This window comes from Rhinopithecus roxellana, chromosome 18 (assembly GCF_007565055.1).
Source record: "Rhinopithecus roxellana isolate Shanxi Qingling chromosome 18, ASM756505v1, whole genome shotgun sequence".
NCBI classification, from domain to species: domain Eukaryota; kingdom Metazoa; phylum Chordata; class Mammalia; order Primates; family Cercopithecidae; genus Rhinopithecus; species Rhinopithecus roxellana.
The window spans coordinates 21,269,293-21,286,197 of record NC_044566.1 but is presented as its reverse complement, the minus strand read 5'-3'; the positions used below and the strand labels follow the sequence as shown (position 1 = coordinate 21,286,197).

Genomic DNA, 16,905 nt, shown 5'->3' with positions numbered 1-16,905 from the left:
ATTAAAAACATCTGCTCTGGGTAAAACATTGCTAAATGAGTTAAAGATAAGCCACAAACTTGAAACATATATTTTCAAAGCACATATCTGATAAAGTACTTGTATTTAAAATATACAAAAATTCTTAAAACTTAACAATAAGAAAACAAACAATCCAACTGAAGAGTGGACAAAAGAAATTGCTATATACCTGACTAAAGAAGACACACCAGTTGCAAATAAGCATGTGAAGAGATGCTCACTAATATATATCACTGAGGAATTACAAATTAAACAATGAGAAGCCAACGTGCATCTATTAGAATGACTAAAATCCAAAAACACTGAGAACATCAAATTCTGGCAAGAATGTAAAGCGACAACAATGTTCTTTTATTGCTGGTTAGAACCCAAAGTTGGATAGACACTGGAAGACAGTCTGATGGTTTCCTACAAAGCTGAACATAGTCTTACCACAGGATCATACTCTTAGATACTAAGCAATCATACTCTTAGATATTAACCAAAATTAGTTAAAAACCTATGTCCACACAAAATCTACCTGCAAATGTTTGTATAACATTTAATCAGAACTGAAACACACTGGAAGTAATGAATAGATAAATATATAAAGAAACTGTGTTATATCCATACAATCTGCTGTTATTTGGCAGTGAAAACAAATGAACTAACAAGCTGCAAAAAAAAAAAAAAAAAAAAAGGAAGAACATTACATGCATATTACTAAGTGAAATAAGCCAATTTGAAAGGCTACATGCTGTATGATTCCAACCACACAAAATTCTTGATAAGGCAAACTATGGAGACAATAAAAAAAAAATCAGTGGTTGCAGGATTGTGAGAGAGAGATCTCAAGGCATGAATAAATGGAGTACAGGGCACATTCAAGGCCGTGAAAATATTCTATACAATACTTTACATAATTTAATCACTGTATGTATTACCTGACATTGTGCATTTGTCAAAACCCATAGAACTGTACAACACAAGGAGTAAACCCTAAAGTAAACTATGAAATTTAGTTTATAACACACAATGTATCAATGTTTTCCATCAATTTTAACAAACGTACTACACTGATAAAAAATGTTAATAGGCTGGGCGCAGTGGCTCAAGCCTGTAATCCCAGCACTTTGGGAGGCTGAGGTGGTCGGATCACCAGGTCAGGAGATCAAGACCATCCTGGTTAACACGGTGAAACCCTGTCTCTACTAAAAATACAAAAAGAAGATTAGCTGGGTGTGGTGGGAAGCACCTGTAGTCCCAGCTACTTGGGACGACTGTGATAATTGTGTTAACTGTACAAATTGATTGTAAAACGTGTGTGTTTGAACAATATGAAATCAATGCAATTTGAAAAAGAACAGAATAACAGCGATTTTTATGGAACAAGGGAAGACAACCATAAGGACAAACTGCCTGCGGGGTCAGGCAGAAAGAGTCATATTTTTCTTCTTGCAGAGAGCCTATAAACGGACGTGCAAGTAGGAAAGATATTGCTAAATTCTTTTCCTAGCAAGGAATATTAATATTAATACCCTGGGAAAGGAATGTGTTCCTTGGGGGAAGTCTATAAACAGCCACTCTGGGAATGTCTGTCTTGTGCAGTTGAGATAAGGATAGAGATACACCCCGGTCTCCTGCAGAATCATCAGGCTTCCTAGGGTGGGGAAAAACTCTGCCCTGGTAAATTTGTGGTCAGACCGGTTCTCTGCTCTCAAAGCCTGTTTTCTGTTGTTAAAGATGTTTATCAAGACAATACGTGCACCGATGAACATAGACCCTTATCAGTGGTTCCACTTTTGCCCTTTGTCCTGTTCCCTCAGATCTTTGTGTGATCTTTGTTAGACCGTTATTAACGGTTCTGCTTTTTGTGCTTTGAAGCATGTGATCTTTGTACCTACTTCCTGTTCTTACATCCCCTCCCCTTTTGAAACCCTTAATAAAAACTTGCTGGTCTGAGACTCAGGCAGATATCATGGTCCTACCGATATGTGCTGTCACCCCCGGCGTCCCAGCTGTAAAATTCCTCTCTTTGTACTGTCTCTCTTTATTTCTCAGCCAGCTGACACTTATGGAAAATAGAAAGAACCTACGCTGAAATATTGGGAGTGGGTTCCCCCAATATAACCATATACTTCCTGTAAGGCAATATAATGGTTTATTCTTCCAAATGATGTACATTGTCAACTCTTGACAGTTGACAGTTTTTTAAGCTGTAAACAAAACATCAGGAGCTAACAAGATATGAAGAAAATTAGGTAGAAATATAAAAAAATAAATTCTTTTGCAGTGTTATCCAACAGAGAATGTTTGTCTATCTTGTTATGAAAGAAGTATCCTGAAATCTGACATTTCTTTTTTTGCCTGCTGTCTTAAAATACTTGAGAAAAAAATTCCCTCAGATATAAAAACATAAAGTTGTAAGTGAAACATAGCTTTGTTTTGGGACAATCCAAATATTCAGTGTTCTCTCTTCCTCTCCCCTGGTAACAGTGGAAGAGGCTGGTCCCACATATGGAGGACTTTTGATGCCCTAGGGCTAGAGAAAATTAGTTTCAGACTTCTAAAGATAAATGCAATTTGCAAGGAGAGCTATATACTGGAATGTTAAGGTCACAAAGCTAACAGACACAGTGCAGTATTCAAAACTGTGGGAGAAGAGAATCCTGTAGCAAAATGAGTATAAACAACTAGGAATGTCAAGAATAATCAAATAGTGCAAATTGAGATCAAGATAAATTATGAATGATAATTCTTTGCTTTTGATCAACCAGTTATCAATAAGGCATCCTGACCCAGTCTTGTTTTGCTTGGCCAGTAGCATGATTTGATTCCATTAATGCAAAAACTTCTTGTTTTATATTTTTAGAGATTGTGTTTTCCTTTTTTTTTTTTTCTGTCAGTGCTTTGTAGAAGGGCACATACTCCCCTTTATCAGAGCAATTATCCTATTTCAAAACATGCAGCATCTTTTTCCACATTTTTTTTCTTTTCTTTTCTTTTCTTTTTCTTTTTTTTTTTTTTTAAGATGGAGTCTCACACTGTGGCCCAGGCTGGCGTGCAGTGATGCAACTTTTGCTCATTGTAATCTCTGCCTCCCATGTTCAAGCAATTCTCCTGCCTCAGCCTCCTGAGTAGCTGAGATTACAGGCACCTGCCACCATGCACGCCTAATTTTTTTTCTTTTGTATTTTTAGTAGAGATAGGGTTTCACTATGTTGGCCAGGCTGGTCTCGAGCTACTGAAAATCTAAGCAATACCATTCAGGACATAGGCTTGGGCAAAGAGTTCCTGACTAAAACAGCAAAAGCAATGGGAACAAATGCCAAAATTGACAAACGGGATCTAATTAAAACTAAAGAGCTTCTGCACAGCAAAAGAAACTATCATCAGGGTTAACAGGCAACATACAGAATGGGAGAAAATTTTTGCAATCTATCCATCTGACAAAGGGCTAATATCCAGAATCTATGAAGAATTTCAACAAATTTACAAGAAAAGAACAAACAACCCCATCAAAAAGTGGGCCAAGGATATGAACAAACCCTTCTTAAAAGAAAACATCTATGCAGTCAACAAACATATGAAATAAGGCTCACTGGCCATTAGCAAAATGCAAATCAAAACCACAATGCGATGCTATCTCATACCATTTAGAATGGTGATCATTAAAAGTCAGGAAACAACAGATGCTGGAGAGGATGTGGAGAAATAGGAATGCTTTTACACAGTTTGTGGGAGTGTAAATTAGTTCAACCATTGTGGAAAACAGTGTGGCGATTCCTCAAAGATCTAGAACTAGAAATATCATTTGACCCACAATCCCATTACTGAGTATATACCCAAAGGATTATAAATCATCCTACTATAAAGATACATGCACACATATGTTTATTGCGACACTGTTCACAATAGCAAAGACTTGGAACCAACCCAAATGCCCATCAATTATAGACTGGATAAAGAAAACGTGATACATATACACCATGGAATACTATGCAGCCATAAAAAAAAGGATGAGTTCACGTCCTTTGCAGGGACATGGATGAAGCTGGTAACCATCATTCTCAGCAAACTAACACAACAACAGAAAACCAAACACTGCATGTTCTCACTCATAAGTGGGAGTTGAACAAAGTTTGAATCTCTTAACACTAGTACTATTTTAAAGATGCTAAATCATACCGATGCTTAGTACCTTTTCAGTCTTTCAAACTCTAAGGTCACCTAGATAACCTAGATAACTGTTAATTTTGCAAGCTATAAGGGTCTCTATTACGGTCTTCTCTACCAGGCTGTATCCTTTATATAGTTAGAGACTGTTCTCAACCAGAGAAGAGCCATGTTTTCCATCTATATTCTTTGAATGAATGATATTAAAAGTATGTTTACTTTATAAAATTATATATAATAGATACTATTTATTAAATATAATAATAAAGACACATTAAATTCATAATTCAGGGGTACAAGAGTACCATCTTGGCAATATTCCATTTGGAAAGGAAGGACAGTCATTTTTAAAGTCAACATTCTTGTCCTCTAGTCTGTATTTGTTTGAAAACTGCCATTCCATATATGCATTTAGTCAACCAGTTGCTGCTGACTGAATAATATTTTTTGGACATCTTATGTAAAACATCTGTTAGTTTCTGATACATTGCTGAATAAAATACAATTTCTGCCTTCAAAAACCTTTCATACTGTGATAACAGCCTGATAAGATAGATATAATTACATGAATACATGTAACACTAGTATACATGTAATATTATAATTATGGGCGAATTATAGAAAGTGTATATTAAGGTGAAAAAATGTAGCCACAAATTTTCATAGAGAGGATAATTTCTGAGCTGAGTTGACAGAACACACAGAAGATCCTTAAGCTGAAAGAAAAAGGGATCTTGTTTAAGTGGCAAAAATAAACGTACGTTTAGAGACGTGTGAAGCTTCTTGATGATGGGGAAGTATTAACAATTCTATAATCCAAGAATGCAAGTGTATGTGTAAGAAAAGGTGGAAGCTGATGAAAAACAGCAAAATAAGAAAGTGGATTAATAAATAGAGGCCACATCATGATTATTCCATCTCACATTTTTTTGAAACCAGGCATACTAATTCTGGACAATAAAGACAAAGTGAACTCTGGTTGCTCAACCATTACTTCTTTGCTCATGTCAACAATAATAGCATGACCTGGCCAGGCACGGTGGCTCATGCCTGTAATCCCAGCACTTCGGGAGGCTGAGGAGAGCAGATCACCTGATGTCAGGTGTTTGAGACGAGCCTGACCAACATGGCAAAACTCCGTCTCTACTAAAAATACAAAATTATCCAGGTGTGATGGCAGGCACCTGTAATCCCAGCTACTTGGGAGGCTGAGGCAGGAGAATCGCTTGAACCCAAGAGGTGGGCAACAAGAGTGAAACTCCGTCTCAAAAAAAAAAAAACCAAAAAAACAAAAACAAAAACAAAGCAAAACAACAAAAAAAGGCATGACCTTTTTTCATGATGCTCTAACTCTTTTACGTCTCCTAAATCTCACCTCAAACAAGACTCCTAGCCAATACCTGGCCACAACGTACATACTTCAGTCAGAATAATAAAACCAAGTAAAGCATAAAAGAAAGACAGTAAATCCCTATCTTATATCCTTAAAAATACAAAGTATTTTATATTTTTTCCAGAATTCCAGCAAATGTTAAATCATTTGCAAGAATTGTCTAAACACATGATTTGAAAGTTTCTCATGCTCTTTTGCTGGGTTAGAATTACTCTTTCCAGAAGCCTAACCAGGAGGTAGGGTTGGGAAGAGAACCAAGGCGAGGCTTGCTTGGGCATTGTGGAAGATTGAGGACCTAGCACTGTCTGCCTAGCTAGTAAAAGAAGCAAATGAAGAGGAGCTGCAATAGACACTAAGACTTACGCATGTGATTTTGTTTATAGGTAACTATAGAAAGAATGAGCATGCTAAAGATATTAGAAAGGAATGAGAAAATACAAAAGGAGGTAGGAAAAGATGATAGGCTTCAGTCTTTAGGCTATGAGAAACACCAGCATACCCTTATTTGATGCTGTTGGTTACATAAGACAGACATTGTAAAGGTCAACTTTCACCAGAGAAGATTTAAGAAGCATTGGAGAAATATCTATTTATTAAATTATGTATTCCACAAACAGGAAACATGCTTTTAAAAATCATTTAAAATTGTTTTTGTCTCATAAAATCTAGCACAATTATTTGTATGCATTATGCTAATAGTAGTAACTAATTACCTTAGGAATAAAGCAATGCATTTTAAGACTGGATATATAGCTACAGGGTTTTCCATCAAACACAAACAATAATTTCTACAAAGACTTAAACTTCTAATGGAATAAAATAGACTATATATATATATATCCTAGCATACAGGAGCAATTATTCTCACGATGTAACTTTTATCACATAGAATAACTTATTTGAAGTGCTACATTACATGGGATATTCTAGAGGAAGTCTTTTTATATTTAACCAAAGATATGTATATCTGCCAAATACAATGTGTCATAAATATTTGTTTAAATTTAAGGGTATTGGTCATGAACAAAAATGAATGGTCATTGAGGAATCTCTTGTAATTGGGCATACATGATACAAGATTTGCCTGAGCACATTTTAGAGCTCTGGAAACATATAAGCTATTTTTATTTTCCAGCATTGTGACTGACAACATCTCATGGTTGACAGGTCAATCCTAATAAAACCATATATCTGACAATCTAGATGGCAGGCAGAGGATGGAGATCAATCTTTACTTAGAAAAGTTGATGGAATATGTCATAAACTGAGGACACAATAATATTGTGACCTTGTATATAATAATGAAAAGCCCTTAAAGTGTAGAAACTTGGTAAGCACCAAAATATTAAATACATTCTTCTGTATTTTGAATTAAATTATATGAAAATATTTAAATGTACCAGAATCAAGAACCCAGAAAATATAAACTTGATGTAGAAATGACAAGAAAGTAGAAATAGATTATTTACAGTGTATCTATTATATACAATATACAAATTCTAAAGAATGTTTGGGTAATTTTTATATCACTTTAAAATTTCTTAATCAAGAAGTGAAGTGATGACACCTCTGTAAAATTGCAATTAATTGAAATAACAGATAAGGTGGGGTTTTTTCTTTTCTTGTTTTCTTTTTTTTTTTTTTTTTTGAGAAGTCTCGCTCTGTCGCCCAGCCTGGAGTACAGTGACATGATCTCAGCTCACTGCAACCTCCACCCCTCCAGGTGAAGCAATTCTCTGCCTCAGCCTCTGGAGTAGCTGGGATTACAGGTGAGTGACACCATGCATGGCTAATTTGTTTTTCTGTATGTTTAGTAGAGATGGGGTTTCACCATCTTGGCCGGGCTGGTCTTGAACTCCTGACCTCGTGATCCACCTGCCTCGGCCTCCCAAAGTGCTGGGGTTACAGGAGTGAGTCACCGCGCCCGGACCCTTGTTTTATTTTCTAGGAAGCAGCATAACTTGTTCAAGTGGGTAGCTCAATTAATTATTCAATGATAACCATAGAAATTATGATCACAGAAAATATTCAATACTTTTTCAGGTGAACATTCATTCTTCTTTTGCACATACTCCTGCTAGATATCATTAAAATATTGATGATAATAATCAAGTTATCATATCTTACCATCTGCAATGCTTTTCAGATTTAGTCAGATTTTGAAGCAGCATTTTTCTCTTGAAAAAATTAAATAGGCTTACATGAAATTATATAGGAAATCATAGATTAAATGAATTTTATTTTAATTGTTTATACATATGGAATACTTTCTATGAAAGTAATTAGAAAAACACTAGCAAAAACTTTGTTTCAATATTATATTTGTAAATTTGTTTTCCAAACTACCTTTTATTCTAAGAAATAACTAAGAGTAAAGAAGCTTAAACTCAAATACTTTATTTTGATATAAATTTTCCATTTTTTATTTTTTAGGTGAATTTATAATATAAAAACTAATTAAATGTTAAGTGTTAGGAGAGGCTTTTGGTTCTAATAATGGCAAAGTAACTTATATTGGACTAATACTGCTTCAGATAACATTTATATATCTTTAGGGAAAGTATAGAATTAAAAGAAAAATGATTTGAAAGCTTGAATGTAACTAAAACAAGGCAATGGTTGGAAGAGATGAAAAGGTAACTCACTCTTTTCTCGCCTATTAGAGGAACATCAGTGACGTGTGTAAGAGTATAAATAGTAAACATCTATTCACCTCTATTAAAATAACCAGTCTGATCTTTTTAAAACTTTATTTTTTAATCCCCAAATAGTACATAAAATATTGTCTTGATAGTGCAATATTCAGTAAGTGCTCAAAAAGTGTTAGTTCCTGTTCATTCTTGAGAAACATTTTGAAATTTTTCATGGCGACCAAAAATAAAATAAAACAAAAGCGGCGTGTTATGTGGGCATTTTGCTGACTTCTCACTTAGAAGAAGAGTTTATTTATTTTTTTGACAAATTGTAAAATTTGCAGGAAGGTACTTGTTGGGAGGCGTTAACAGCCAAAGGAGATCACTGTAGGAAGCATCATTTAGTAACGTGAGAATCTGATTTATATAATTTTACACTGTTTTAGAAATTAGAGATATGATGTTGAAATTACTATATTGGTTACATTATGCCTCAAAAGGATGAACTGTTTGGTCAAAGAGAAGGAAATTGAATAGTTTTAGGTATTGGTTTTGACATCTTAGATTTCAAAAAAAGCCCAGGGGAGAAAGATATGATCTTTGGACAAAGAAACTTAAAATGCATATGATTAGCAAAGTTCATTTCAAATACTTCAGGTAAAGCATAATTGTATCATCCATAACCAAAGTCATTAAAAAGATTATGTATTTAAAAGTGTCTGAAATTTTGAAAGCTGAATGTCTCATACTATGATTGAGAAAGGCCTAATAGAGAACAATGAGTTTATATTAACAGTGTAGAGAATGTACATGTGTATCTAAATAAATGTGGTAACTATGACTAGATTAGAATATCTATGTCAAGAAATAATTGTTTCCAGAAGTCTCAAGCTAATTACAATGTAAGGTAAATGAGTTATAAAGTTTAATTACAATGTAAGGTCATTTTTAAAATTTTAATATTAATAACTAGAGATAGAATAACAGATCTCTTACAGGTAACCATGAAACTAGATAATGAAAAGAAGGCAGAACGTATGTTCATACTTTTAGAAGATCACTTCTGAAATATAGAACTTGGAATTCATTTCCATCTTTAACCATCTGACTGGATACCAAGAAGCAGTTTAAAATTATTTGCTAAATAAATATTTTCCCATTAAATAACTATTTTCAAGAAATTTAAAAATCAAATAAATGTTACCTTCAGAATTACTTCTTTGCATACAGTGTTGAATACCACGCTCTTCTTTTTTACAACTTCTACCTTGGTTTAACTCAATCCTCTTGCCTCAACCTGGTGGCTCTGAGAAGCTTGAGAAAAATGCAAAAATCTCAATTGGTCTCATTTTACATATATAAAGCAAAATCCAAGCGGAAATCGGGCACTCCATACAATGCTAATCTTCCCATATTTCTTAGTATATGTGCTTTGTTTTCTCCACGAATTGAAATAAATATTTCACCTTTGTTCTTCTTTTCCACCGTCCTATTTTATGCATTTTTCTTACTCTGAGTTTATGGTATTTATTCAGACGTTCATGAGTAAATAGAAACTTTCAGAAGATAATTTCCTCTACTCACCATCAAATTTCCATATTTACCTGTATCTCTACCCATAAACTCTCTTCTCATTAGTTACAAAAGATGGCCTGTACTTATTTCTATTTCAGACCAGCTTTTTGACTTGTGTCCTTGATCCTATTCTCACTCATTGGCTCCAGAACTGTCCTCTCACATGACTAATCTCTATCTTCAATTCTCCATCTCCGCTGTAGCATTTTGTGACTTGGTGCTATGGTTTGCAAGTTTGTTCTCTCAAAACCTCATGTTGACATTTGATTCCCAATGTTGGAGGTAGGGTCTAATGAGAGGTATTTGGGTTATGGGCCAGATCCCTTATGAGTAGTTTAACAGCATTCTTTGGGTGGGGGGAGTGAATGCGTTCTCACTGTATTAATTCCCTTGAGAGTTGGTTGTTTTGAAAAAAAGCCTGGAGCTTCCCTGCTCTCTCTCTTCTTTTCTTGTTTTGTGATCTCTGCACACACTGGCTTTCTTTGCTTTCTGCCCTGAGTGGAAGTGAAGTGTCTCTGTTGTCCGGGATATATACCCTGGCTCTTGGTCTTGATCGAGAAAGGATTCAGGACATATACCCCCACATGAGGAGTGGGTTTTGGAGCAGAAAGTTTAATGGAAAGAGAAGAAAAGTGAGAGAAATAGTGTCCTTATGTTGAGAAAACTCAAAAGAGGGTCTCTGGTTTTTGGTGGAATGCAACTGGTTTTGCACAGAGGCTGGAGGAGGTGGTGATTGATTTACACAGGGACTAGCGGATTGGTTTGACCAGGTGTGCCTTCTACGCAGCCTGCAAAAAGCCTGGCTGTCCCACACATGTGGTTTTATCTGGAGGCTGGCATGACACCTGGCACACCTGGTGACAAGGAAAAGAGGGTGGGAGCCACCATATTGGGTGGACCTGGCTTCTAGCTGCCAGTATTTGCATATCAGTGCTTTCAGGTCTGGTTATTCAAGCCCCTTTCTGATAGAGAAGACATGGTTTGGGAGTTGCTTTTTTATTAAAGTTCCACTGGGAACTTTCACCCTTTCTAGCTGCCTAAAAATTATTTCTTGGTAACACCTGTAACAGAAGCAGCCTAAGGCTCTCACCACATGCAGATGGTCAATATTCAATTTTATAGATTATTAGAGATGTGAACCAAATAAATCTTTTTCTTTGTAAATTACCCAGCCACAGGTATTCCTTTATAGCAACACAAAACAGACCAAAATGCATGAGAAGTAAGAAAATTTCTGCCTTACATGACAGAGGTCCTTCTAGTCATTATTATGTGACACTCTTTGCTGCATCTGGTAGAAAATAGAGGTATTTCATAAACAATTATGAAGTAGTCAAAATTCCACAAAGTTTGGGCCAATTTATTTATTCGAGAGATATTTGCATAAGTTTCAACAAGGTGGAGGAAACAAATTTTGATTTTGACTCTAGAAAAAGAGAAATGTTTGCTATTAGAAATATTTCTATTAGAGGATACAGAAATCACACATCTCAGTATAATACATTTAATAACAAAAGATTGTAATGTGATGAAATTGCTGACATTCACCTCAATTATAAAATGTAGACAAGTTTTAGCAGTGCTTTAAAAGAGATACTTGGTCAGACCAGGACATGATGTAATAACAATGAAATATGTACACGCCTATACTTATCTATCCTTCCTAGAATATGGGGAGGGAGTTGAGCGGAAGTCTTCAATTAATAGACTTTTGAAAAGTTCAAAGAACCTCATCAGCCAAAATATAAGAAAATAATGCAGTTACTTTATTAATGTTAACTATTATTGTTAAAAATAAAAGCATAAAAACAAATTTGTTGAAAATACTGTCTCTTGGAATGCCGACTTTTTAAATGTATTTCATTATAATAAGAATCTATTATTTACATTAATTACTTTGCAAACTAGAAAGTTGTTTCCCACCTTGTTTTTGACTGGAAAAATAATCTGGAAACACATTACTGTTTACCTATCACTTCCTATAATAGGTCCCATATTCTTGAACATGATACTTCTCTGAGTACTACCAAGTAAATATTGTCCCTTTTTAGAATAAAGTTTTTTTAAAGGACTCAGAAACAATTTCCCCATTCATCCACTGCACATTCTCTTCAATCTCCTCCATTCATCCTTGTCACTACACCTCTGAAATTTATTATAGGGTCACCAATGTGCACCATATTGTCTATTCAAGTCTATTACCCATATTCAACTTTCCCACCAGCATTCACACAGTTGACACTCTTATTCTAGAAATATTGGCATTGGTTTCCATGTTACCACACTCTCTTAGTATCCCTCAAGGATTACCAGCTGATGACTCTTTGTACCTTTGCTCTTCTGTCTACTCCAGACCACAAAGGGATGGAGAACAACTGTTTTCAGTTCTTGTCATTTTTCTCTTGTCAAACAACACTTTCCCAATAGGTGGATTTATTTATTTTTTTCTCCTCAAACACACTTTATCATCACTTAATGTCAGTCGCATAACTTGACAAAGTTTTCATCACTGGGATTAATTTATTAATTCCAATATTTGGCCTTGAATGTTGAGTGTTAAATTCTGGTGTTTCTCCACTCACAAATTGCTTTTGTGTGTTTCATACAACATAGTTAATACTACTTCCGTTTACCCAGCCTCTCAGACCAGAACACTAGGCTTTCTCCTGGATCCTTCCAGTCATTGTAACCTTATATACTCTTGCTATTTATTCTTTCAGACAGTATCCAAACTGAACTATTTCTTAAAACAGTACTGCCTGGATCCTACTAAAGTATCTAACATCTTTTACATAAACTTTCCAGTAACCTGCTAACAGTTCTAAAACATTCTCTTTTTCCCAAAACTATTAATGACCTGCAAGACACCTGCAGTAATCTTCACATTCTAATTCAGATCACAGATATTATCCAGCATAAAACCCAATAATTATTTCCCATGACTCAAAATAAGGTATAAACTCTTTATCTCCTCCCACCTTATATTTTTCTGTCTTTACTCTCTTCTTCTGAAACTTACCCTTATTCATTTTGTTCCAACCATGTAAGCCTTCTCACATTTTCTCTAATGGGTTATTCCTATTTCCATTATTTTTTCTTTTCCTATTTCTGAAAAACACTTGACTCATAACTTCTGATAGCCTGTTCCTTTTTATCATTCAAGTATCAGCTCAATAGCCCCTTTTAGAGAGGCCATCTTGTCCACCCTATCTAATTTCCTGCCCAGTCATATCTGTCTCCTCAATCCACTTTATTTTCTTCAAAGTGTAATCACCATCAAAAATTACATTTTCTTGATTCAGGTTATTTTTTCATCCAAAGATGCCTTAAGTTTTCTGCCATTTCTATCATCTCCCTTTGTTCTTCCTCTTTCAACTATTTTCTAAATCTGATCAAAATGCTGCTAGAAGTTTATACCTGAGTTTCTCTGTATAAAAGAAAAAAAGATGAAAAAAATAGCTGAACATTTTCTCAGTAATTTGGCATATAAAGAGCTTTTTTTTTCTTTTTTCCCCTCAAGGACTTATTTGTTATTAGTATTCTGAATTTTAAAAAGAACATATATATACGTGTGTATGTGAGAGAGAAAGAGAGAGAGAATGTGTTAACTGTATCATTTGTATGTCTTCATTTAAGTGTGAAATATTATTAAACTTCTTTGAAGGGGGTATGTGTAGAAAGTAATCTCAGGGCAACACCTTACTTTTAAAGCTTTATATATGGAATACATATTTTTGTCATTGATGTTTGATTTATGAAATATTGCTATGTCCTCAGATAGTACAAATATAAATCAATTTGTAGATACAAATTTATTTAAAATTTACTTTCCCTTATTTTTGTGAGTTACATAGCTATTAGGAAATCAAAGACATTAATTTTCACAATGATTCCAGAGGGAGTTAAATGTTCTTAATTTAGGTAGATGAGCCTTTAATATATCCTTAAGAATATATAAAAGAGATGAGAATTAAACAGTTCTCATTAATAGAGCATCAAGAGTTTATTTTTATTATCAGCAAATACCATACTTCAAATTCAAGTACTGTAAAATTAATAAGATTATTATTTATTGTTTACATACATTTTCTCATCACCTAAACCATAATAGATACTATAAAAAAATCAATGAATGAAGAGAATTTCGCATCTTAAAATTAACTAAAACTACCAGTCTCCACATATTACCTTGGTACTACTAAATGTGGACCACTTATTTTGATTAAAATATTAGAAATAACAAAACAAATTTGTTGAACATTTATATGATAGGAGCTTTTATAATGCCTTTTTATTATTTATGAGACAGTGTCTTGCTCTGTAACCCAGGCTGAAGTGCAGTGGTACAACTGTGGCTCCCTGCAGCCTTGACATCTTGGGCGCAAGTGATCCTCCCACCTCAGCATCACAAGTAACTGGGATATTACATTAATTAACTTACATCAATAATTCTTCTGCATCTGTCAAAATATTTTGTCGTATTTATTTAGTGAAAGAATACTTAGCAATACAAAAGGAAGGAACTACTAATTGATGTAATGATAGATAGAAGTCAAAAAATAAGTTAAAAGAAGCCAGATACTAAATAACATAAACTACATGAGTTCATGTACACTTTATATAAGGGGCAACTTTTTGGCAAAATTACTCTAAGGGATTAAAAATCAGAAAGTTGCAGTGGGTGGAAAGAAGGATCAGCTTCAAAGGGGCACAGGCACACTTTCTGAGGTGATGGAAATATTCTATCTACGTCTTGTTTTGGGTGATATTGCATAGATACAGACAGTAGTAAAAACTCATCGAATTCAATACAATCCATGCATTGATTTAACAGTCCCAGTTTTCTTCTTGGGAGACCTAGACAGACCGGGAGACTCTTCACATTTCTTCCTGCCGACACTTTCCTTTAATAGACTGCAATACTCATGTAAAAAAAATCTGAGAAAAATACGCACTATAGAAGATAGGGTTGAAGAGTATGTATTGCTTTAAAATTTTAAAAATAATGTGGCATGACCTTGTACAGGAATTTTGTCTCCTAGGGATATATGTTAGGGAAACCATGTGTGTATAGAACAGATCTGTACACGAATATTCAGAGTGATAATATTGACAGAAGCAGAAACTAAGAAGAAATATGTTGCATGTCTATCAACAGGAAGATGGATGAATAAAATGTGAAATATTTAGACAATATAATTTTTATTGCTTAAAAAACAAATGAATTATAGCAAAACACTAAAACTTGGACACTTGTACTACATTTAATGTTGCGTGAAAAAGCAATTAACGTAAATACTAAAATGTTTATATAAAGTTTAAAAAATAACCTACACTAAACATTGTATTGCATGGGATGCATACATGTGAGTGATCAATGTATAAAATTAAAAGAAAGGTAATGACAAATACAAAATTTAATAACATATTGTGACCGCCTGTTGGATTAGATGGAAGAATTTAATGGATGGCAATACAAAAGTAAATGCCAGGATTTTGATATTTCTTAGGCTGAGTAGTGGCTTAGCAGCTGTTCATTTTATTACCATATTTTACAGTATACATATATATTATATTCTTTTATATACATATTATATAATGCAATTTTTAAAATGTGTAGTTAATTTATAACGTGTTAGATTTTTGAGCCACAACACAAGAAAGATGGCGAAAGAAGACCAAAGAAAAATCCCTTTGGCTCCAGAAAATCTCCTGAAAAAGAGGGAGGCTTATCAAGCCCTCATAGCCACCCAGGCAAAGCAGGCATTTTGGCAAAGGAGCACAGGAAAGGAAAAGGGCTCAGGTTTAAGCAACTGGAATCATTCCTGCATGATTCCTGAAGGCAGAGGTGTGACAAGGTGCATCTCAGACGGCTAGAAGTGAAACCTCATACCTTGGAATTGCCAGGTAAGGACATTCCTTGGCCTTTATTGTAGGCATGGAAAGGATTGATGGCGTGAGTTTACTGGTGCAGAGAACCCGTTGCAAGACTTCACTTAAGGAAAAATTTTAGTGGTGTCTTTGTAAATGTCACCCCCCCAGAACCTAAAAATGCTGCTTTTAGTGGAACCTTATGGACCTGAGGATTTCAAAATCTGAAATTTGTCCAGGAACTCATTTTGAAACGTGGACAAGCCAAGGTCAAGAATAAGACCATTCCTCTAACAGACAACATAGTGATTGAGGAGCATTTGGGAAAGTTTGGTGTCATTTGCTTGGAAGACTTCATTCATGAAATTGCCTTTTCGGAGAAGCATTTCCAGGAGAGCTCATGGTTCTTGCACCCTTTCCACCTCTCAGTGACCTGTATGCTACCAAAAATGCATGGGCTTCCTCAAGGAGATGGGCTCACCTGGCTATCAGGGTGAATGCACCAATCAGCTCATCTACCAACTGAACTAGACTCAGGTGCCAAACTGCAGTAAATTTTTATCAGGGAAGTGGAAGCATGTGTTTTTGTTTTTTGGGGAATTTTTATCAAGTATCTTCAAAGAAAATTATTTCTTGCTTTAATCTTCAAAAACTAGAAAGGAAGGGTCAAAGAAAAGACAGTAGGTTATTTTCATGGCAAGCACGTTTCATCGCAGTCCAGTTCCAAGGAAAAATTCCAGTGTTTTCTACATTGGCTGCCACCTCCTCTGAAATCAGCACATTCCATGGAGGAAGGAGTCTGGCATTGTTGCATCTTCTCTCCTAGGATTTAATGCTGGTAAATGAATAACTCAAGCATTTGAACAAGGCTTCCTAAGACTCTGGCAGCAGTTGATCTAGTCCAGGTACGTAATTCAATCTGGAGATACCTGGGGCCTCGTTTTGAAAAAGACTTGACATACATATAGGAAAAAAGGCACATAAATAAATGTTCACTTGTTTCTGCTGTTTAAAAAAAGAGATTTTTATCATCTGATTGACAATGAGAATAGTGAAAATATGGAACTGGTTGGGCGTTGTTCACAAATTTTTGTGGAAATAATGTATAAAGGAAATTAGAAAATGAAAAGTATATTGGCACAGTTATATATTTCATTTTTGAGAAGAACCTAGAAGAAAATTCAGATACTGTATTTTATGCAAATGATATTTCTCAACAAAGAGTTGTCTGTTTCCTGTTGGAATGCATAGAATGTT

The 16,905-nt window shown here is 34.8% G+C and overlaps 1 non-coding gene across 1 annotated transcript; it reads right to left on the bottom strand.

The window, feature by feature from the left end:
- Positions 1-12,223: 12,223 nt before the first annotated feature.
- Positions 12,224-12,292, bottom strand: LOC115894639. Its single transcript, XR_004054784.1, has one exon. It is a non-coding gene; the product is annotated as a small nucleolar RNA SNORD38 (small nucleolar RNA).
- Positions 12,293-16,905: the final 4,613 nt, after the last annotated feature.